The sequence below is a fragment of the Hyperolius riggenbachi genome, chromosome 5, assembly GCF_040937935.1.
Source record: "Hyperolius riggenbachi isolate aHypRig1 chromosome 5, aHypRig1.pri, whole genome shotgun sequence".
NCBI classification, from domain to species: Eukaryota; Metazoa; Chordata; class Amphibia; order Anura; family Hyperoliidae; genus Hyperolius; species Hyperolius riggenbachi.
This window is the reverse complement of record NC_090650.1, coordinates 51,534,811-51,559,349: the sequence shown is the minus strand read 5'-3', so window position 1 is coordinate 51,559,349 and position 24,539 is coordinate 51,534,811. Positions and strand designations below refer to the sequence as shown.

General features: G+C 44.3%; 1 protein-coding gene across 1 annotated transcript in view; it reads right to left on the bottom strand.

Annotated features, from left to right (window-relative positions):
- APBB1IP (amyloid beta precursor protein binding family B member 1 interacting protein) overlaps positions 1 to 24,539 on the bottom strand; it is a 136,814-nt gene that overhangs the window by 41,112 nt on the left and 71,163 nt on the right. The window lies entirely within an intron of this gene.

Genomic DNA, 24,539 nt, shown 5'->3' with positions numbered 1-24,539 from the left:
AAGATAGTAGAAACAATTTTATAAGCCAGGTATTATTGAACAATATACTGTACATGATGACACTTAAAAATATACGTAAAGTGATGTTGCTACTGCTACTGATTATTCACTTTTTCTACCGCTAAAAGTATGTACCACCATTCATGAGTAGTGATGGCTCGAACCTCCAATTTTAGGTTCGCGAACCTCGAACGCGTACTTCCGCAAAAGTTTGCGAACTCTATGAACCGCAATAGACTTCAATGGGCAGGCGAACTTTCAAAACTTCAAACATTAATTCTGGCCACAAACGTGATGGAAAAGATGTTTCAAGGGGTCTAACACCTGGAAGGGGGCATGGCGTAGTGGAATACACGCCAAAAGTCCCAGGGAAAATTACGGATTTGACGCAGAGCAGGGTTTTAAGGGCAGAAATCACATTGCATGTTAAATTGGAGGCATAAAGTGCTTTAAAACATCTTGTGTGTGTATACATCAATCAGGTAGTGTAATTAGTGTACTGCTTCGCACTGACAGACCAAACTCACAGTGTAACGCACCACAAACAGCTGTTTGTGTAGTAATGGCCATGCTGAACTGGTGCGCACCATGGCTAGAGTGCAGGCGACGGCGGTTTTCAAGCCCATATGGTCGCCGGGCTAAGGTAGCTCAATGACAGAACAACAGTGACTGTACAGCTGATAGAATTTGATCTGTCCACAATGAAGCAACGACCTTATTATCGGGTGCACCCCCCAACACATTCATATAGCTGGCGGTCATTGCTTCATTGTAATACGCAAGCCCCTTCACCACGGCAAGGTAACGATCATGAACAGACCTGCCGGGTGGCCTGCCTCTGCCTATTTTGTCCATATTGGGAGGGATGAAGTGAAAGGTATGCACTGACTTGACTAATACAATGTGCAGTCACACAGGTGCAGTGAAAGGTATACACTGACTGCTGGTATAACAATGTGCAGTCACACAGATGCAGTGAAAGGTATGCAGTGACTGCTGGTATAACAATGTGCAGTCACACGGGTGCAGTGAAAAGGTATGCAGCGACTGCTGGTAAGGTATAACAATGTACAGTCACACAGGTGCAGTGAAAAGGTATGCAGTGACTGCTGGTAAGGTATAACAATGTGCAGCCACACGGGTGCAGTGAAAAGGTATGCAGTGACTGCTGGTATGGTATAACAATGTGCAGTCACACAGGTGCAGTGAAAAGGTATGCAGTGACTGGTATTACAATACAATGTGCAGCTGTCACACACACAGGTGCAGTTAACAGGTATGCACGGACTGGTATATAAAACAGCGTGCTGTCACACAGGTGCAGTGAAAGGTATGCACGGACTGGTATTACAATACAATGTGCAGCTGTCACACACACACAGGTGCAGTGAACAGGTATGCAGTGACTGGTATATAAAACTGGGTGCTGTCACACAGGTGCAGTGAAAGGTATGCACGGACTGGTATCAATACAATGTGCAGCTGTCACACACACAGGTGCATTGAAAAGGTAGGCACTGAATGTGCTGGGCTTGGCACAGTATAGCAATTAGCAAGGGCCAGCTGCGACATACAGGGCTGTATATGCAAGAGTCAGTGGGCCACACACACACACACAAAAAAACACATCACAAGAACATTAGCTCTCAAAAGAGCTGTTGTGGTTGTGCTTTTCAGCAATAAATATCAGCTAGGAGCAAGCTAACAGACCTCCTAACTAACGCTTTCCCTATCTCTCCAATGTCTCTCCCTTCTCTTACTAAAATCAGCAGCAGACAGAGTGAGAAAATGGCAGACGCTGCTGCCTTTTATAAGGAGGGGGGGGGGGGGGGGCTCCAGGAGGGAGTGCAGCCTGACTGGCTGCCATGTGTCTGCTGACTGTGATGTAGAGGGTCAAAGTTTAGCCCAATGATGTAGTATCGATGTTCGCTCGAATAAGTTTGCATGCGAACTGTTCGTGCCATCTCTAATCATGAGTTTTTCGGATATAAGTGTGATGTCTATACAGAGTTTGCCATCTCCTGCACCCATCCAGGTATGCATGATAGGAAACTTGTAATAGTGGACATTTTTTATTTGGTTAGTGGCTTTACCACTGAGCACTCCAAAGAGGCCTTCTATTTCTCTTCACCAATCACCGCCCTCTCCTGCAGGAAAGCCCATGCTGCTCATCTGCATTTAATGTGTTTGAAATCTCATTGGCTGCAAGCAGTCTATTGGATCATGAATGATCATTTTGGTCGGCAAAAATCCAACTCAAGGTAACGTGTCTAGCTTTGGGTATTCTGGAATCTCTGTTAGGTTTCTACTGCTGTCTATGTTGCCACCTAGAAGAATTTCCCTCACTTCCTACCTCATGAACTTCCCTGTCTATGTTACCACCTGAAAGAATTTCCCTCACTTCCTGACTAAAAAGTAATTTCGAAGTTAGTAATTCTTATCCACAGAATCCACAGAATCAGAGACAGCAACCATTTTTTACTTTTGTGGAGTGCTAAAAATTAGGACTCTTTTCAATGTTTGGTTGCTGCCTATCCTCTCGTATTTCAAGGACTACCAAGGTTCTTTTTGACACCATTGTGGTCAAATATACAGGAAATAAAGGAAAATGTCACCAGTGGGGAAATTACACAAACTCAAGAAAAGTTCTAATTCCTTTCCAAACAATGTGTAGCATAAACTTTTTTTTTCACCATGGATTGAAGTGCACCTTTCACCGATTCATTCAATTCAGACTTAACATATTATCAAAGGAATTCAGTTTTTAAGGCTCTTCCACATTAGGGCAGATTTTCTGCGTTTCAACGCAACGGGTAAAGTTTGTGTTACCCAAGGTAAGATGAAAGTCCATAGACTTTCATTTTAGCTTTCACATATAACGCTGCGTTTTTGTGCGTTGCGTTACACTGCACCCAGGCGCAGTTTTTCGGCCGACGCTAGCTTTATGCGTTACAATGTTAGTCAATGTAAAACGCACACTATGCACGTTTTTAAACCGTTAACGCAGGCAATCAGTCCCAGAATGCAACAGAGGAACAATGTAGAAGGAAAAAAAATTACCTGCGTTTTCCTATGTGCTGTAACGCATTGAAAACGCATTAAAAACGCACACTCACTGCAACAAAATGTATGGTTTGAGCGTTCTCCAACGCAAGCTCTGATGTGAAAGAGCCCTCAGAGTTTAACCTCAAATGGCAATAATGTTACAATTTTCACAGCTTCAGGAATATATGTTGCTGAAGTAATATGTCAATTCCCATTTTCACTGTAGTCCAGTCCAGATTTGTCCCACCTCTCAGGGGCGTATACTCTGATAGAGGGGACTATACTTTACATCAGGTGTTTTTGTGGCTACATTTGTTATGGGTGTGAAGGTCATGATGGCCACACTTGTTTTTTTGACCCTTGTGAGATGGGCCCCAAGGCCGTGAAGGGCACCAAGCGGAGGCAAGGAAAGGGGTGGGAACATTGGGGGGAGGGGAGATCAAAGTTTCGCTGGGGCCCAATAAATTGTAATTACGTCACTGCCACCCCTTCCAAATTTCAAGGACCTGCTCTGCTCCTTCAAGGTGATAGCTGGCTTCAGTGATCCACAGGTAAGTTTATGAGTTCAACTAATATTACCTTCCCTTTACTTTGACTGCATTGAACTTTATGTCTAACAACTGATTGCTCCTTCATGAAATTTCCAGTAAGGATGATTACTAATTATACATTTTTTATATTGTAATTAGTTTCTGTTGCCCAGGTTTTTGATAGGTTTGCCTTAAAGTATAAGCACAGGTACACAAAACTATAATGAAATAAACCTATGTTTGATTTAAAAAAACGCAATTGACTCATTGACACAGTCCACCAGACTATTTATTCTTTAACCACTTCACCACTGAGGGGTTTTACCCCCTGACCACCAGAGCAATTTTCACCTTTCAGCGCTCCTTCCATTCATTCGTATATAATTTTATCATTACTTATCGCAATGAAATGAACTATATCTTGTTTTTTTCGCCACCAATTAGGCTTTCTTTAGGTGGGACATTATGCCAAGAATAATTTTATTCTAAATGTGTTTTAATGGGAAAATAGGAAAAAATGTGGGAAAAAATTTATTATTTTTCAGTTTTCGGCCTTTATAGTTTTTAAATACCGTAATGCATGCTACTGTAATTAAAACCCATTAAATGTATATGCCTATTTATCCCGGTTATAAAACCGTTTAAATTATGTCCCTATCACAATGTTTGCCGCCAATATTTTAGTTTTGCGTCCATCCCTAATTACAAGCCCATAGTTTATAAAGTAACAGTGTTATACCCTCTTGACATAAATATTTAAAAAGTTCAGTCCCTAAGGTAACTATTTATGTATTTTTTTTAAATTGTAAATTTTTTTTTTTTTTTAATTACAAAAAAAAAATAATTGGGGAGTGTGGGAGGTAAGGAGTTAATTTTTTGTGTAAAACAAGTTTATTTGTGTGTAAAAAATGGTTAGGGTGTAGTTTTACTATTTGGCCACAAGATGGCAACATTACCAATTTGTTTCATGCGACCTGCAAGCGTCCTTCCGGACGCTTGCAGGAAGTAGAAAGAGGCTGGGACTTTGTTATTTTTTCACAATGATCGTGCTGCTCAGCCGAGCGGCAGCGGATCATTGCGGGGCTTAGATCAACGAACGGGAATGGATTTTCCCGTTCGTTGATCTCTGGGCGGCGTGTTTACTAGCGGCGGGCGGCGTGTTTACGAGCGGGAGCGCGGACAGCGGCGGGAGTGCGCAAAGTACGGATTTCTCCGTCCCTGGGGGTGAAAGGATGGAAAAAGGGGCGGAGAAATCCGTACGCGCGTGGGTAGAGTGGTTAATCTTCTCCACTTTTCAAAATATACTAAGCTGAACCCTGCAGACCAGCCTTTCTCAAACCTTTTACCCTGGAGGAACCCTGCAAATACATTTTGGATCTCGGCAAAATCCAGCAAACAATTTTTTGATCTTGAGGAACCCCTGCATTCATTTTGCAGGAGGCATGGTTTTTAAAAGTAGGTGAAGCCGTTTATTTCACTACCCCCTATTATACTGCCACTCATTATACTGTCTCCTTATCCTAATGCTTTTTATTAATGTGCTCATTATTATTTTGACCCCCAATTTAGTGCTTATTTTTACAGTACCTCCTATTATAGTGTGCTCTGTTATACTTCACCCCACGATGGGTGAAGATGCCAAGGAACCCCTACAGAGTACTTAAAGAGAATCTGTACTCTAAAATTTTTACAGCAAAAAGCATACCATTCTATTCATTATGTTGTCCTGGGCCCCTCTGTGCTGTTTCTGCCACTCCCTGCTGCAATCCTGGCTTGTAATTGCCAGTTTTAGGCAGTGTTTACAAACAAACTAACCAGCTTGTGATAGGCTCACATAAGCAGAGTGTGTGAGTCATACAGAGCCTGCAGGCGGCCTGGAGTGGGTGTGTATCGCTTCTATCCAATCACAAGCAGCCCTGCACATTCCACACATTCCAGCCTTAGCCCGACAGAAGGAAACAGATTAGATCATATAACAGAGATAACACAGCCACCTTGCAATTAGGAAAGGCTGCAGTAAGCCAGAGCACATTAGAACAGGCAAAGGAACTTATAGGATAGAAGAACTAAGGCTGAACATTTTGTTACAGAGTCTCTTTAAGGAACCCTGAGGCTCCGGGGAACCCTGGTTGAGAAAGCCTGCTGCAGACTTTCTGAAACAGAAATTCATGAGAGTGCAGTATTGTGTTCTGTACTCTAGAGAGTGCTCCAGGCGTTTGCCTGGATGGCCCATGTCTAGAAACAGCCCTAGATATAATTCTATAAAACAATCTAATATTTTTTTAATTACCTTGTCTATAATTGTTAGATGTATCCGAATTCAATGTATGTTGTCTATCAAAATTCCACTTTAGAGGCTTTCATGATACCCTGCTGATGGAGGCCTAGTGATACAATGTAAAAATCCAGACCGGCTAGGTTCACAGTGGTCAGTTGCATTGCATAACACACACGTTATAACGAGTGTGAACTGCAATAGAGACTGGCCAAAGACTTTAATACAAAAGCCTGCATGCAGTGAGTTAGAATAACACGATCCATTACATTTCTGTGAACAGGCCCATTAAATTGTATGAGTTGCTATGCAGAATGATCTTGCAACGCAACTGAGCACTGTGAACTAGGTTTACTGGTTTGCTAGATCACTTATTATACCCAGTGTTTTCCAGTCTCAATAAATCAACCCCAATGGCTCATCGGTGACACTCTTAAAGCGGGATTGTCAGCCATAAAATCAAATTCTATTTACCCACTGCTCTATGTTTATTATGCAATCTACAACCTCACCCCACATTGCAAGCATTCCAATATAATCATAAATATTACTTCTGTAATAAATCTTAGTCAGCCTGGCTCTATTTGGTACATTGCCGGCGAGAGGGAAGCTTGTTATCTCTCCTCCGACATTACTGCTCCTCACTGATTGGCTGAGGGAAGTTCAGTGTGACATGAGGCGGAGAAGGGAAATACAGCTCACCCCTCTGCAGAAGCTGATGAAATATGATCTATGCTGTGCTCACATGTGTTTACAAATCAAGCTAGATATGACTGTGCAGTTTTTAGGAGAAAAAAAAGAGTAAGGGAGGAAATTACATCAGATTGGCTTCAGTCAGAGGCAGTAAAGATGGAAAATCTCGGAAACAGTTTTCTCTTTATTTACTATATAAAATGTACTTAAATGAATACGTGGACAGTACAATACATATAAGTAGAGAAGAACAAGTATTTATCTACTTATATATCTGTGTTTTTTCCTGAGATGGTATGGCGGTCCCTGCTGCTTTAAGGTTAATCCAGTCATGTCTGTGTCTATATTTATTATATGTCGGCTCACCTGGCTTTTCCCTAAATCCCAGGATCGCGTATCACTTATCCCTCATTTTCCTCCTCATTATAAGGCACTTTGTATACGTCCCATTATTTAATACTGCTGCAATTTTCTAAATGATACAACATCTGCATAGAGGGGGCTGGTTTCCATTTTCCATATGTGACCCTGATTATTTGCAGCTGTCACGATGAAGGCCATTCCATTACCTAATATAAGAGGGGAAGGGTATGGGGGGGATCTCCGACAGCAGAGCATCACCGTGTAGCGGACTGTCAGGTAACAACGTCTTAATAGCTCGTCTGGAATTCCACAACAGCGTTCGGCTGCTGCGACAGGAGGTTTGAAAAACAAAAACTTACAAAGAATCCTCCCTGGGCTGTAATTACTGTCATCTGTCTTCATTTGGTGGGAAATAAACTTTGTTTTTGCAGGGAATTGTGTACATTCTCCACCGAGTGTTTTCTTCTGAAAGTTATACAGTAGTAAGTACAGTGAGGATTACTCCTTCAAGTTAATTCAGCTTGGCTGCCCCAGACAGACTTTGAAGGTCAGATCCCCATTTTCCGGGCCCGAAGGCCGCAAGCGAAGACAGAAAGAAATGATGACCCAGATTTATGCAGACAAGAGGAAGGCGTAATCAGTGCCAGACTGGAGCTAAATACTCTACCTGGCATGTAAATGGCTCAAGCTGACAGTTGCAGTTTATATGAAGTCTATAGAGTCTGATATGTGTAAAAATAGGGTCTGTGTTGTGGTCATTATAATATTAGAATATAGTACAGTGTAATACTTTATGGGGGCATTCAGTCCCGGATTTACATCACAGGAGCCTATAGGCACAGATGTCCTGGCACCTCGGCAAGGTAACGATCACGGAGGGGAATTGACACATGCAAGTGCCTTTTGTTTTGTTGTGGCAGCCAGAAAAATTAGTACACGCACCAGTAAAATTATCATTATGTTTGGTAGCAGCCGCTGCTAGCAGCAGCGGCCATAAAGATTCAGGAATCTACCTGGAGTCCTGGACCCTGTTGGTAGTGGCGGAGAAGGCAGTCAAGCAGCTTGCAGGCAGATATGCTGTGTGGGGACTGACTTAGTCTTGGAATAGGCAGTAGCGGCCGGCAGGCAGAGATGCTGTGTGGGGACTGATTTAGTCTTGGGGCAGTCAGTCACATGGCGTGCAGGCAGAGATGCTGTGTGTGGGGACAGACTTAGTCTTCGGGCAGGCAGTAGCCCTCCGGGATCCATGCCTCGTTCATTTTGATAAAGGTGAGGTACTGAACACTTTTTTGACTTGACTGCTGGTGGTATAATACAATGTGCAGTTACACAGATGCAGTGAAAAGGTATGCACTGACTGCCACTATAATACAATTGTGCAGTCACACAGGTGTAGTGAACAGGTATGGAGTGACTGCTGGTATACAATGTGCAGTCACACAGGTGCAGTGAAAAGGTATGCACTGACTGCTGCTATAATACAATTGTGCAGTCACACAGGTTCAGGGAAAAGGTATTCAGTGACTGCTGCTATAATATAATTGTGCAGTCACACAGGTACAGGGAAAAGGTATGCACTGACTGCTGCTATAATACAATTGTGCAGTCACACAGGTGCAGGAAAAAGGTATGCAGTGACTGCTGCTATAATACAATTGTGCAGTCACACAGGTGCAGGAAAAAGATATGTAACGAGAAAGGGAATAGGAGTGCAGCTAAGGCTAGACAGGTACTGGTGGTAGGGGATTCAATTATTAGGCGCACAGATAGGGTAATCTGTCGAAGAAACCGTGAATGCCGTACAGTCTGTTGCCTCCCGGGTGCACGGGTTCGGCATGTAGCGGAAAGAATTGACAGATTATTGGGTGGGGCTGGGGAAGACCCAGCTGTCATGGTACACATTGGCACCAATGACAAAGTTAGTGGGAGATGGAAGGTCCTCAAAAATGATTTTCAGGTACTTGGAGATAAACTTAAAGCAAGGACCTCCAAGGTAGTGTTCTCTGAAATACTGCCAGTGCCACGCGCTACATCTGAGAGACAGAGGACGCTTAGGGAGTTAAATAAGTGGCTGAGAAATTGGTGTAGGAAGGAAGGGTTTGGGTTCCTGGAGAACTGGGCAGACTTTGCAGTCGGCTACAGGTTCTACAGCAGGGATGGGCTGCACCTTAATGGGGAGGGTGCAGCTGCATTGGGGGAGAAGATGGCTAAACGGTTGGAGGAGATTTTAAACTAGGATCTGGGGGGAGGCGGGAGGATAAAGTCTCAATATGTAGACAAGGTAAGGTAAAAAGACAGTGGGAGCCTAACATTATGGGGGGTGGAGAGGGGGGTGGAGACAGTGTAAAGATTAAGGAGGTTGGTAAAACTTCAAGTAGCCCATTTCGTGTAAACAAAATTGGTAAATGTGTTGGTAAAAATATAAAGTGCATGGTAACCAATGCTCGGAGCCTTGCAAATAAAATAGACGAACTAGAGTTCATTCTGAATGACAAAGGCTATGACATTGTGGGAATAACCGAGACATGGATGGATGAAAGCCATGACTGGATAGCTAATTTAAAAGGATACAATGTGTTTAGGAGGGATAGAACAGGGAAAAAAGGTGGAGGGGTTTGTCTCTTTGTTAAGAATTCTTTTACAGCTGTCCTCAACGATGAGATGGAGGAAGATTGCGAAGATGTGGAGTCCGTTTGGGTAAATATTCATGGTGGAAATAAAAGTTGCCAATTGCTTATTGGGGTATGCTGCAGACCACCTCTTATTAATGAAGCTGCAGAACTGCGATTACTACAGCAGATTGAAAAAGCTGCAAGTAAAAACGAGGTCATAATTATGGGCGACTTCAACTTTCCAGACATTGACTGGGGTATTGAGGCTACCCATTCTGGTAAAAGCAGCAGATTTCTGGCAGCACTACAGGACAATTACTTGACTCAAATGGTAACGGAACCAACTAGGGGGAATGCGTTACTGGATCTGATCATTTCTAATAGACCAGATAATGTATCAAATGTGCAGGTTCAAGAACATTTGGGAAATAGTGATCACAACATGATAACGTTTGATCTGGTGACTGATAGGCCACGGGGCAGCGGGACCACTAAAACTATGAATTTTAGAAAAGCAAAGTTCAATCACATTAGGCAGGCACTAAGTTTGGTGAACTGGGATAATGTACTACAAGGGGACGACACTGAAGGGAAATGGCAAGCTTTTAAACGTATTCTCAATCAATATTGTAGTATGTATATCCCATATGGAAACAAAATGTCTAGGAATAAAAAAAGGCCTCTATGGATGAATAGAAAGGTTAGGGATAAAATGAAGAGGAAAAAGAATGCCTATAAGGTCCTAAAACAGGAGGGGACTGAGGCTGCACTAAGCAATTATAAGGAGTGCAATAAAAATTGTAAAAAAGAAATTAGGCTGGCAAAGATCGAAGCTGAAAATCAAATCGCTAGGGATATCAAATCTAACCCAAAAAAGTTTTACAAGTACATCAACTCTAAAAAAAGAAAGGTTGACTGTATAGGAATCCTAAAGGATGAGGGTGGGAACTCAATGGTGGACGACCAAGGTAAGGCAGAGTTATTAAATGCTTTCTTTGCTTCTGTCTTCACAAAGGAAACAGCACTGTTGCAAATTACAGAGGCAGAAGAGTCTCAATCTTCTAACTGTAATATTAAATACTTAACGCAGGAAGAAGTAAAGGCAAGACTAAATAAATTAAAAATAGACAAGGCACCTGGCCCGGATGGCATGCATCCTCGGGTCCTAAGAGAATTAAGTTCAGTTATAGCTAAGCCCCTTTATCTTATCTTTTGTGACTCTCTTGCAACTAGCAGAGTCCCAGTGGATTGGCGTACAGCCCACGTTTTCCCATTATTTAAGAAGGGCAAAAAATCTGATCCAGGAAATTATAGACCTGTAAGCTTAAAGAGACTCCGTAAAAAAAAATTGCATCCTGTTTTTTATCATCCTACATGTTCCAAAAGCTATTCTAATGTGTTCTGGCTAACTGCAGCACTTTCTACTATGACAGTCTCTGTAATAAATCAATGTATCTTTCCCCTGTCAGACTTGTCGGCCTGTGTCTGGAAGGCTGCCAAGTTCTTCAGTGTTGTGGTTCTGCTATGAACTCACCCTTTCTGGCCCCTCTATGCACACTGCCTGTGTGTTATTTAGATAAGAAAGAAGAGAGAAGCTGCTCTAATCAGCTGGATAAATCGTCCTCTGAGCTGGCTGGGCTTTCACATACTGAGGAATTACAAACAAGGGCAAAGCTGTTTGCAAGAAGAAAAGAGCAGCCTGAAACTTCAGTGCATGAGAGATGCAGTTAGAAAGAAACACACAAATGATCTCTTGAGATTCAAAAGGAAGGCTGTATACAGCCTGCTTATGTATGGATGTATTTTCTATGTGTGGACATACTGTACATCAACCTACTTCCTGTTTTGGTGGCCATTTTGTTTGTTTACAAACAAACTTTTTAAAACTGTTTTTAACCACTTTTAATGCGGCGAGGAGCGGCGAAATTGTGACAGAGGGTAATAGGAGATGTCCCCTAACGCACTGGTATGTTTACTTTTGAGCGATTTTAACAATACAGATTCTCTTTAACATCAGTTGTATGCAAACTATTTGAGGGGTTACTAAGAGATACTATACATGACTTCATAGTAGAAAATAATCTTATTTCTCAGCATCAACATGGGTTTACTAAAGACAGGTCCTGTTTGACTAACATGCTCAGCTTTTATGAGGTAGTGAATGCTAATATGGATATTGGGAATGCTGTAGATGTGATATACTTGGACTTTGCAAAGGCCTTCGACACTGTTCCCCACAGAAGTCTGGTGCAAAAGTTGAGGATGCAAGGACTGGGGAAGAGTTTGTGTGCATGGATAGGGAACTGGCTAATGGACAGAAAACAAAGAGTTGTGGTCAATGGATCGTACTCAAAATGGGAGACTGTTAGCAGTGGGGTCCCACAGGGGTCTGTACTGGGTCCAGTGCTCTTCAATTTATTTATTAATGACCTAGTAGATGCAGTAGTGAGCAATGTTGCTATTTTTGCAGATGATACAAAATTGTGCAGAATCATCAACTCTCAGGAAGATAGTGTCATATTGCAACAGGATCTGGATAGGATGGCTATATGGGCACATACATGGCAGATGAAATTCAATGTTGACAAATGTAAAGTCATGCATTTTGGTCGTACCAATGGTCTAGCACCATACAAAATAAATGGGATACAGTTGGGAACATCAAACTTGGAGAAGGACTTAGGAGTACTCATCGACAACAAGTTAAATAATCGTACTCAATGCCAAGCCGCTGCAGCTAAAGCGAACAAAATTTTGGGATGCATTAAAAGGGAAATAAAAACTCGAGATGCTAGCATAATATTGCCCCTGTTTAACTCTCTAGTAAGGCCACATCTGGAATATGGAATTCAGTTCTGGGCACCACATTACAAAAAAGATATTGCAGTTTTAGAGCAGGTGCAGAGACGAGCTACAAAATTGATACGTGGGATGGAAGGTCTCGCTTACCAAGAAAGGTTAGATAAACTGGGTTTATTTAGTCTAGAGAAAAGACGCCTTAGAGGAGATCTAATTAACATGTATAAATACATTAGAGGGCAATATAATAGCTTGGCGGATGAGCTTTTTGTCCCTAGGCCTTCTCAAAGGACTAGAGGACATGAGCTGCGCATGGAGGAAAAACGTTTTAGCCATTTATTTAGGAAAGGGTTCTTTACAGTAAGAGTGGTTAAGATGTGGAATGCATTGCCACAGGAAGTCGTTATGGCAAACTCTATACCTGCATTTAAAGGGGGCTTAGATGCTTTCCTTGCGTTGAAAGACATCCATGGCTACAATTACTAGGTTATGCCTAATGATGTTGATCCAGGGATTTTATCTGATTGCCATCTGGAGTCAGGAAGGAATTTTTCCCATTTGGGGCTAATTGGACCATGCCTGGTGGGGTTTTTTTCGCCTTCCTCTGGATCAACAGGGCTATGTGGGGGACGGGCTGGAGTTGTACTTTGTACTGGTTGAACTCGATGGACGTATGTCTTTTTTCAGCCAAAATAACTATGTAACTATGTAACTATATGCACTGACTGCTGCTATAATACAATTGTGCAGTCACACAGGTGCAGGGAAAAGGTATGCAGTGACTGCTGCTATAATACAATTGTGCAGTCACACAGGTGCAGGGAAAAGGTATGCACTGACTGGTGGTGGTGGTATTGTATAATACAAAGTGCAGTCATACAGAGGCAGTGAAAGGTATGCACTGAATGTGCTGGGCCTGGCACAGTACAGCATTTAGCAAGGGCCAGCTGCGACAGACATGGCTGTATATGCAGTGTCAGTGACACACACACACAAAAAAAAACACATCAGAAGAACATTATCTCTCATAAGAGCTGTTTTGGTGGTGCTTTTCATCAACAAATATCAGCAAGGAGCAAGCTAACAGACCTCCTAACTATCGCTTTCCCTATCTCTCCAATGTCTCTCCCTTCTCTCACTATTACAGCAGCACACAGAGCAGGGCCGGGCCGAGGCATAGGCTGGAGAGGCTCCAGCCTCAGGGCGCAGTGTAGGAGGGGGCGCACAATTCATTCAGCTGTCATTCCTAATTGTGTATGAAGCAGAAAGAAATAAGAAAAGGGGATACATGGCAGTGACTGCAAGCCATATAACTAGATATTAAGGTGTTGGGGAGGTTGTGGGCCCTGTGGCCCTCTTAGTCTAATAGCAATCAGTGTGTGACGTTTGAGGTGGGAGGGATGGAGGGGCACACTTTGGTGTCTCAGCCTTGGGTGCTGGAGGACCTTGTCCCTGCTCTGACACAGAGTGAGGACATGTCCGACGCTGCTGCCTTTTATAAGGGGTAGGGGGGCTACAGGAGGGAGTGCAGCCTGATTGGCTGCATGTGTCTGCTGACTGTGATGTAGAGGGTCAAAGTTTAGCCCAATGATGTAGTATAGGGGGCGGGTCGAACTTGCTAAGTGTTTGCAGTTCACCCGACTCACTGTAGACTGCTTATTTGTATAATGTAGAAACTTTAACTGGAATTTTGCCTTAAAGTGTACCAGAGACATCAAATTCTAAAGATTTGATACTTACCTGGGGCTTCCTCCAGCCCAATAAGTGTGTCCGAGTCCCACGTTGTCCTCCCGCAGTCTGCCGTTCGGCCGCGATCAGCCCTAGGAACAGGCTCAGTCAGGTCCAGTCGGGTCTTCTGCGCATTCGCAGACCTCCCGTGCATGCGCAGTAGACCCAGACTGAAGCAACTGAGCCTGTTCCCGGGGCTGATCGTGGCTGAACGGCAGACCGCGGGAGGACAGCGTGGGACTCAGACAAGCTTGTTGGGCTGGAGGAAGCCCCAGGTAAGTATCAAATCTTTAGAACTTGACGTCTATGGTTTCCTTTAAAATGGAATATAATAACGCAGAAACTTCTCCAGAGGCCGCCATAAAAATATTCCAGTAATAATATTCCAATATTACATAGGGATCATCATCACACCATCTTCTTAAAAACACTTTATTCAATCCTAAAAGTTACAGCATGAAAGCAAGTGTCGGGTCTAACGGGACGTATGCCGTTTTGGACACTCAGTCCATTCTCAAGCTGCCACGAGCACACTGCAAAAGCTGTAAAGATCACAACCTCTTTTATACATCAGTAGTGGACCTGATGGCAGACTAGATCCAAAGCTCATTCTCATATATCCATATTCCAATCGCCCTCTCTGGCCAAAGACACTCCCACAGACAGTGCCATCCCTGCAAAGCCCAAGGGTGCCCTGAACAAGAAAAAGGGGGGCTGCTACATGTGAAAGAGGAGGGTGAAAAAGGGAGGCAGTATATGAAAAAGGGATGCTGACGCTCAAGGGACCTGTTCATGAAAGAGAGAGACTTCAGTACATGGATGTTACACATGGAAGAGGGGGCAGGACATGGAATGGGAAGGGCGCTGCTGCACATGGAATGGGAGGGGCGCTGCTGCACATGGAATGGGAGGGGCGCTGCTGCACATGGAAAGGGAGGGGTGCTGCTGCACACGGAATGGGAGAGTTGTTGCTGCACATGGAATGGGAGAGGCGCTGCTGCACATGGAATGGGAGAGGCGCTGCTGCACATGGAATGGGAGGGGTGCTGCTGTACATGGAATGGGAGGGGTGCTGCTGCACATGGAATGGAAGGGGCTCTGCTGCACATGGAATGGGAGGGGCGCTGCTGCACATGGAATGGGAGGGGCGCTGCTGCACATGGAATGGGAGGGGTGCTGCTGCACATGGAATGGGAGAGGTGTTGCTGCACATGGAATGGGAGGGGCGCTGCTGCACGTGGAATGGGAGGGGCGTTGCTGCACATGGAATGGGAGCTACAGCATACTTGGCCTAGGGGTACAGTACTTCTGAAATCACATACATGTGGAACGACATTGCCGATCTGGCGGAGCCAGTCACTTTTCCTATACACAATAAAGGTCCCGGACTGTACATTCGCAAGATGACATCCACTTGTTTGCAGACTTCTGAATGGCATTCCGCTGCCCAATCAGGTACCGACCACCAACGTCCATAGGAAACCCACACAGACACGGGGAGAACAGTAAACTTTGTGCAGATAGTGCCCTGGCGGAGCTTCGAGCAGGGGACCCAGCACCGCAAGGCGAGAGTGCTATCCACTACGCCACCGTAGAGCCATTCAGACTTCCGAATGGTGTTCGGCCAACTGAGTGTCCGAAACACCGTGCGTCACATTAGACCCGGTACTCGCTTTTATGCGGTAAGATTTGATAAAGCGCTTTTACGAAGATGGTGCGGATCTATGCATTATTGAGGGATTCGTTTACCTGAAACTCCAGGGATTGGATCCTTTGCACATCGATTCCATTGGTGCTGAACTGCTAGTAAATAGTAATACATAAATAAGTTCCCCTCGGAATGTAAGACCATACTTGTGTGTGCGGTGTTCCGCTTTAACTGTATTTAGGGACTGGCAAACCTCTCCTGCTCTCCTTGTGTCAGATGGCGGTGAGATGTTTGTGGAGGAGAGAGATACAAATGACATTCCCTGTGATTGATAGGTTGTATGTGACCATTATATTGTGTACTTATACATTATATTCTACTAATGGAGTGTAGTAGAGTGACTGATGAGGAATAAATGATTAACTGGCCATGCAAACAAACTCACATACCATGAGTTACTCTCTGCCCCCATACATAAATAAGGCTTAATTAGTTTATACATTACGTAACATAAACTTGACATTTTGTTATACTTTCTGGGACCTTAACGAGCTGCTGTCTGGTGACATTTTGTAAAAAAAAAAAAGCCTTAAAGGTAAATAACTAAAAAAGTAAAAATATTTATTTTACTTTAAGGTGTCTGCTCAATGCTTAAAAAGTGAAGAAAATGAGGCATAAGCACTAGGCTGGATCCACAATAGTGACAGAGTCTGTTCCTAATACCCTGTCAACATTGTTGTGTGTTTGACTGCGACATTAATGTGGGAGTATTGCCGTGTTCATTTGGCATGGTCATTTTCCATAGGGAATGCCCATGAAATGGTTCAAAGAAACTGCAAGCAGTGTCCGCCAAATGCAATGCCCACTGAACGTAGAGAATGGACATCATGTCAACGCCGCCATTGAACCTTTGTGCCTTTATTATATTCAGCATTCCCTTGTTGTTTCCCTGGTGACAGGAACGATCGGGTAAAGCCGGCCTTTACCGCTACGGTGAACTTAGCCTTAAAGGGACACTTAAGTCAAACAAAAAAAATGAATTTTACTCACCTGGGGCTTCCAATAGCCTGCTGGCGCTGCAGCTGTCCGGTGCCCTCGCTGTCTCCCTCCGATCCTCCTGGCCCCGCCGGCAGCCACATCCTGTTTCGGTGACAGGAGCTGACAGGCTGGGAACGCGAGTGATTCTTCGCGTTCCTGGCCACAATAGCGCCATCTATGCTGCTATAGCATATATCATATACCATATAGCAGCATAGAGGGTGCTAATGTGTCTGGGAACGTGAAGAATCACTCGCGTCCCCAGCCTGTCAGCTCCTGTCACCGAAACAGGAAGTGGCTGCTGGCGGGCCAGGAGGATCGGAGGGAGACAGCGAGGGCACCAGACAGCTGCAAGGGGCTATTGAAAGCCCTAGGTGAGTAAAACTAATTTTTTTTGTTTGACTTAAGTGTCCCTTTAAAGAGGAACTTGTTACTTTACCAAAACATAGTAGTAGGGAAAAAAAATATATCAATGCATTGATAAGTAAGAAGTTAAAAAATAGAAGCTAGATCAAGAAATGATTGATACTCGTCATGTAATTTGTTCATGTTATTTCATTCACCGTGAGCCTGTAGGTCATCATCTTTACTACTGGCAGACAGCACCAACTGCTTTTATCTATAAACCCACACACTAAGAATGTAATAGGCTAAAAGGTTGTATATCCATATATAGATACTGCTTGCTTGCCAGTTGGACAGGCCTGGATTTACATGACAGGAGCCTATAGGCACCGATGCTCTGGCATCCTAGTCTTTGCCCTCCATGAACCCACAAAGTGTAAGTGTGCTGGCTGACCTAGCGGTCACCTCTCCCTATGTCCTCTGCCCAGTGTACGTAACCCTAAGTGCCCCTTAGTATTAGGTAGCCAGAGGTACCCTCAGTATTAAGTAGCTAGAGGTGCCCCCAAGTATTAGGTGCCTCCAGGATGAAGGGAGAGCTCATCAGTGGAATGCAGAGAGTCAGGTGAGTAACCACTCATTTACGGTCTGCTTGGGACTTTGTATAGAAATGGAGAGAGGCACTTGAGGAGGGGAGTGAGCCGCCTTTCTATCATCAGGTGCCTCTAGGCACGAGCCTACAGTGCCTTATGGTAAGGTCTCCGCTTCACTGGATCCAGGTGGCTCTGTGCACATTGGCAAACGGATTGTGAAAATTGATCTGATCACCGATGGATCGCATTGGTTTTCACTCCAGCCAGCAAATACATACGTAATGGCAGCAGCAGAGGCTTCCTCTTCTTGCGCTGTGATTACACAGCGCGTCATGTGACTAGTCAAGAAGAAGACGGAAGCCTCTACCGCCGGCCTTTAGGTATGTATTTAAGGCCCGGTCACCCTCGCTCACCCACCTGCCTGGCTGCTGCACCCTCCTGCCGCTGAGGTTCGCGTCCCCACATCCCCCCATCCCCCGTGGAATGGTCCGTTTCTTTACAAGTGGAGAAACGTTCAGTTTTTCATTGCCCCAATGCAGCAGCATTTTTTTGTCCACTGGGCAGAACGGTCCGGAAAATTAGGGTCTGCTGCAATTTTTAGGTCCGGTCGGAGAACGGAACGTATCCGTACCAGCGGACGCATGTGAACAGTCCAATAGGTTAACATTGGATCCTTTCACATCCGTTACGTTTGTACAGTATACGTTTCGGTTACAGTCCGTAAAAAAATGCAGGTGTGAACCGGGTCTTACAGGAAGATCGGAAGTCTGCCAAAGGTAACTCAAGATCCTGACCATACTGCGTCCCCTGATTTCCCCGTGACGCCTTCAGGACTAATTGATCTGAGCACAAATTATGATTACCATACTCTTTAATCAGTCTGCAGAGTGGACGGCAAAGGGAAGAAATAAGAAACAATAGAATATGCTTTGACAGTGGACGTCATCATGTTATATTTCATGCATAACCTGAGCTGCTCTCCTTCCACTTTTCCAAGTGACGGAATCTCATTTCCATGAGACAGAATGGCTTGCAGCTGTGAAAAGAGACTTCACAATGCTTGACCATGCAAATCAGCATGTGAACCCCGGCTTAATCACAGCCCTGTGTCCTCTGCAATCTGACTGTAACCAGACAGGGTGCCCTGAGCTGTGTAATAGGGAATTGATGTTATACCAGTCACTGCCCTGACACCATCATCCTGGCAGCTCTGGTTTGGAGGCCGTTTCTTTTTAATATTTTTTTTTTTTTTTTTTTGCTGAAAATCAGAGCTGTTTTACTGCTTATTTATCTGTAGCAAATAGAAAGTAATTTACAGAGGATTGTTTTATAATCCTGAGATCAGCGGCGTAACTAAGGAGCTTGGGGCCCCGGTGCGAGTTTTACATGGGGCCCGATCACTCTGTTGATATGGAGCCACTATCAGCATAACAACAAGAAAAAACTAGCAGTGATGAGGAAAAATGTAGATAATAATTTCACATTCATTTTTGCGAAAATAATGTTCAATTCAACTTTCTAGCGAAAATGCCATCGAAAATCATTTTGTAAATAAGTTTGTGATTTTTCGCACTTTAGGGAATTTTCGCCCTTAAACTTTTTTTTTCACTGTAAAAATAACGACTTTTCACGTTTTTACCATATTGTGAAAATGCAAAATTTTTGCAAACATTTTCTCAAAACCAAAAAATTCAGTTTTCAATGCTAAAGTGACTTTGGCAAAACATTTAGAGCAGCACTGCTAATAAGATGGATGAAGGATGGCCCATGGTGGGCCCCTCTGGCCCAAGGGCCCCAGTGCAGTAGCAACCTCTGCATCCACTAATGCTATGCCACTGACTGAAATTATAAGAGATTACTGAGAATCAGAATCATTTCTTTGGCCAAATAAGTTTACACTTACAAGAAATGGGATTTGGCAATTGCTTAAAACCACTTAACGACCGCCTCGGCAGGTCGAAGTGGTGTTACCATGGAAATGGCCGCTCGCTCGAGCGGCCATTTCATGTCAGTTCACGGAGGGTGTCTCCGTGAACAGCCTGCGAGCCTCCGATTGCGGCTCGCAGGCTAAATGTAAACACGCGGGGAAGAAATCCCCGCTGTTTACATCATACGTCGCTGCTGCGCAGCAGCGCCGTAAAGGAGATCGGCGATCCCCGGCCTCTGATTGGCCGGGGATCGCCGACATCTGATAGGCTGAAGCCTATCCTAGGCGGCGCAGGATGGATATCCGTCCTGCACAGCCCATAGAAAGAGGGAGAGGGAGGTAAGGGCGGAGAGGGCGGAAATCGCTGCAGAGGGGGGCTTTGAGGAGCCCCCCCCCGCAAATCACAGATAGCCGGCGGCGATCAGACCCCCCCAGCAGGACATCCCCCTAGCGCGGAAAAAAGGGGGGAAGTCTGATCGCCATGCTGCAAACCTGATCTGTGCTGTGGGCCCACGCAGCACAGATCAGGAAAAAAGAGCCTGGTGCTAATGATACCTGAAGTGAGATGGATATGAAGGCTGCTATATTTATTTCCATTTAAACAATAGCAGTTGTCTGGCTATCCTGCTGATCTTTCTGGCATCAATAGTGTCTGAATCACATGCCTGAAATAAGCATGCGGCAAATCTAGTCCAACCTCAGTCAAACATCTGATCTGCATGCTTGCTCAGGGTCCATGGCTAAAGGTAAAGGATCAGCAGGACAGCCAGGCAACTTGCATTGTTTAAAACGAAATACATATGGCAGCTTCTACATCCCTCTCAGTTCAAGCATCCTTTAACGGACGCAGACAATATGGTAAATGGACAGACAGTAGAGATATTACATGTCAAGGACAGTATATGAGTTAAAACAGGATGAGAAGTGTTCATTTTCCAGTTTCAGTTCTGTGCTGTAATACTTTCAGGTTCCAGCAGTTTCAGAATTGGTGTTTGTGCTGGATAAATAGTGTGGTCTTGCGTTAAAGAGGAACTCCAGTAAAAATAATGTAAAAATAATGTAATAAAAAAGTGCTTCATTTTTACAATAAGTATGTATAAATGATTTAGTCAGTGTTTGCCCATTGTAAAATCTTTCCTCTGCCCTTCACTCCCTTCTAGCTATACATTTTAGTCGTGGTCAGCCTTATGCGGTTAGTCATGTCAAAGCATGGACAATTTTAGGTCAGCTTTAAAGGGCTCTTGTTGAGTGTAGTTTTCGATTAAAACGCATCCGAACCGTGGTGGTTAGGTAAGCAATAGATAAACTAAGTATATGATCTTTAATTAAATGTAAATTAATAAAGTTTCATGATAATTGTTATCTCATAGCTGAATGTATTTAAACCAATAAAGTTGGCTATGGCCTTTTAATGCCAGCCTGGAGTCTTGGTGCATTCAATTTTTAGGTGTTATGATTATTTCCAGATTTAAGGTCTAAAAGCCATAAACAAAAATTGACAAGATTTTAGACCCTAAAAAGAAGAAGAAAAACATACCTCAGGCCCCGTTCAGACTATGTGCGTTCGTAGCCGTTTTTACAGAACGCATACAGGCCGACTTGCACATAGAAACGGCTACTAATGTTTTCTAATAGCCTCTTTCACATGTATGCGTATGAGACGCATACGTTTCTCATTCGCATTGCTGCACGCAGTTCTGTGCGTCACGCACAGGAACGGATGCAATGAAAGTCTATAGATGCGTATCAAAAACGTGTACTATTGCGTTTTTAGGGTACGTTTCCCTCTGCGTTTCCTATAATTCTTTTCTGTTTACTGTGTGACGTGTGTGTGCAAAACGCAATAGGAAATGCATTTGAACGCAAGAAAAATGCATACAAACGCATGCGTTTTTCAACTTGCGTTTCTATGCGTTTTGTAAATGCTGACAGTATGAACAGGGCCTTAGAGAGGTCTGCAGCAGCTCCTGCATGAAACTCCCTTAGGCACGGCATTACCACCCTGTTCTGTGGGTTTCCATCCCGAGCCTGACTCGGGATTACCGCTAAGGAGGTTAAGTGTAGATGTTGTACAAGCAGTGCTGGCTACAGTCCCATTGGTTTTACAGCTCCACGAAAATGGTTACGTAAACAAATTATGAGGTCAGGCTATGAAGAAGGAACTTTTGTGGTGAAAGTAAGAAAAGGCTGTGATCTCCGAAAACATTCTACAAAGTGCTGGGAAATTATTTAAATTAAAAAAAGGAACTTGTTGCCGTGTGGTTCAGATGTCTCGGTCTATGTGGGAATTAGGTTCTCCCGTCCCAGCCACAAATATGTCTCAGCCAATGTCCCAGGTGGGCCGAGTATGTCCCAGGTGGGCCAAAGGATGTCCATGCTGCCAGGCGCAGTGTCTGCACAATTGGCTCCAATGCTCCATGCCCTTCTCCGGGAAACATTGGCCCACCGACAGATCAGAAACATAGCTGGGGGAAGCGGAGGGGTGCATTTGCAAGGGGCCACTCTGGATACCCACATATATGCAGTAGCATGAGGCCACTTGTGCATGAGCAGATAATGTCTTGTGATCGTTCCTTTGTTTTCCCTGACAGCTAAACACACCTCCCGAACCGCTGGAATGCAATGATGTGTCACCTTGTTAACTGTACAGCGCCATAATAATCCAACCTGAATAATTGCAAATATCTTCTGTTTTAAGAAGGCAAATTTCTGTTTTGCACAGTATTCTTAGTAAGAGGGCTTTTTGGTCTGGGGAGTATCAATAGGGGTTGCAGAGGTTGTGACTGCATTGGGGCCCTTGGGCCAGAGAGGGCCCCGATGGGCCCTCCCTTAACTTCAGTATTCAGCTTTTTTTTTTCATTATCTCGGTTCCCACAATATGTTGTCTGGAGAACTTATTATGATTACAAAATGCTCTTGCATACACTGCTTTGCATTTAATTCCTGTCTAGTGGCTTCTACAGCAGAACTTTGGCCTATAAAAAGCCAGGATATCATTCTAAAATGAGGAACTGACAGAATTACTCAATATAATCCAGTTATACATTTTGCCTACATATGTTGCACATAACTGAGCTACGGAATCACACCATTATTCTGAGTAATAAAATACCCTTTTCCAGTCGGGATTGAAACATGAAGTATTACTAGAGATGGTTCAAACCTCCGATTTTAGGTTCGCGAACCTCAAACTCGAACTCCCGAAAAAGTTTGCGAACCTGCGAACTTTTCGAACCGCAATAGACTTCAATGGGGAGGCGAACTTTGAAAACTACAAACATTTATGCTGGCCACAAAAGTGATGGAAAAGATGTTTCAAGGGGTCTAACACCTGAGTTTTTGCATGGAGGAGTGGGATACACGCCAAAAGTCTTGGGAAAAAATCTGGATTTGACGCACAGCAACGTTTTAAGGGCAGAAATCACATTGAATGCTAAATTGCAGGCCTAAAGTGCTTTAAAACATCTTGCATGTGTATACATCACTCAGTTAGTTTAATTAGTGTACTGCTTCAATCTGACACACCAAACTCACTGTGTAACGCACCACACACAGCTGTTTGTGTAATGACGGCCTTGCTGGACTGGTGCGCACCATGGCGAGAATGCAGGCCATGGCGGTTTTCAAGCCCATATGGTCGCCGGACTGTGGTAGCTCAATGACAGTACAACAGTGACTGTCCAGCTGATCGAATTTGGTCTGTCCACAATGAAGCAACGACCTTATTATCTTGGGTGTGCCCCCCCAAAGCACTCATATAGCCGGCGGTCATTGCTTCATTGTGATACGCAAGCCCCTTCACCGCGGCAAGGTAATGATCACGAAGGGGAATTGACACACGTATATGCCTTTTGTGTTGTTGTTGAAAAATTAGGCAGGCATGTTCACGCACCAGAAAAATTATTATAGTGGCCCCTAGCAGCGGCCTTAAAAATTCAGGAATCCATCTGGAGTCCTGGACCCTGTCGGTGGTGGCGGAGGAGGCAGTGAAGCGGCCTGCAGGCAGAGATGCTGTGTGGGGACCGACTTAGTCTTGGGGCAGGCAGTTAACGGCGTGCAGGCAGAGATGCTGTGTGTGGGGACTGACTTTCATTGGGCAGGCCTGACCATGCTTTGCAGACCACGTGGTCAGATGGACCCTTGACCCAACGCTGTGTGCCAGAGATGACACCACTTGCCTTGTTTCAACATCACGGTACAGTTTGGGTATCTCCTTTTTTGAGAAATAATTGCGGCCTGGTATCTTCCACTGCGGTGTATGGCTTTGCTTTTGTGTGCTGCTTTTCCTCAGGTGGTCATCCCATTGCAGTTTGTGCTTTGTCATCATGTGCCTTTGTAAGGAAGTTGTCCCTACGCGTGTCTTGGTCTTTCCACGGCTCAATTTTTGGTGGCAGAGAGTACAGATGGCATTGCTCTCATCTGAGGCAGACACACAAAAAAAATTCCATTTCCACACCGCTGAGCTCTGGGACGATAGCACTTTGGTGGTGGCAGCCGACTGAGTGTTAAGTGGGGTGCCAAAATCAGAGCAGGAGGAGGAAGATATGTCACGGTTCCGTGCAGAAGCTGAGGAATATGAGATGTTCTGTGTTAAATAGTCAACTACGTCCTGACAATCTTGGGGGTTGATGGCACGTGCCTTCTGAACACTGTACTTTGGTCCAGGGCCGCACGAAATCACGACAGCACGACCTCGAACAGACCTGCTGGGTGGCCTGCCTCTTCCTGTTTAGCCCATATTGGGGGGGATGAAGTGAAAGGTATGCACTGACTTGAGCTAATACAATGTGCAGTCACACAGGTGCAGTGAACAGGTATGCAGTGACTAGTATTACAAATGTGCAGCTGTCACACACACAGGTACCATGAACAGGTGCAGTGACTGGTGGTATATAACACTGCGTGCACTCATGTAGGTAGGTGCACTGAACAGGTAGGTATGCAGT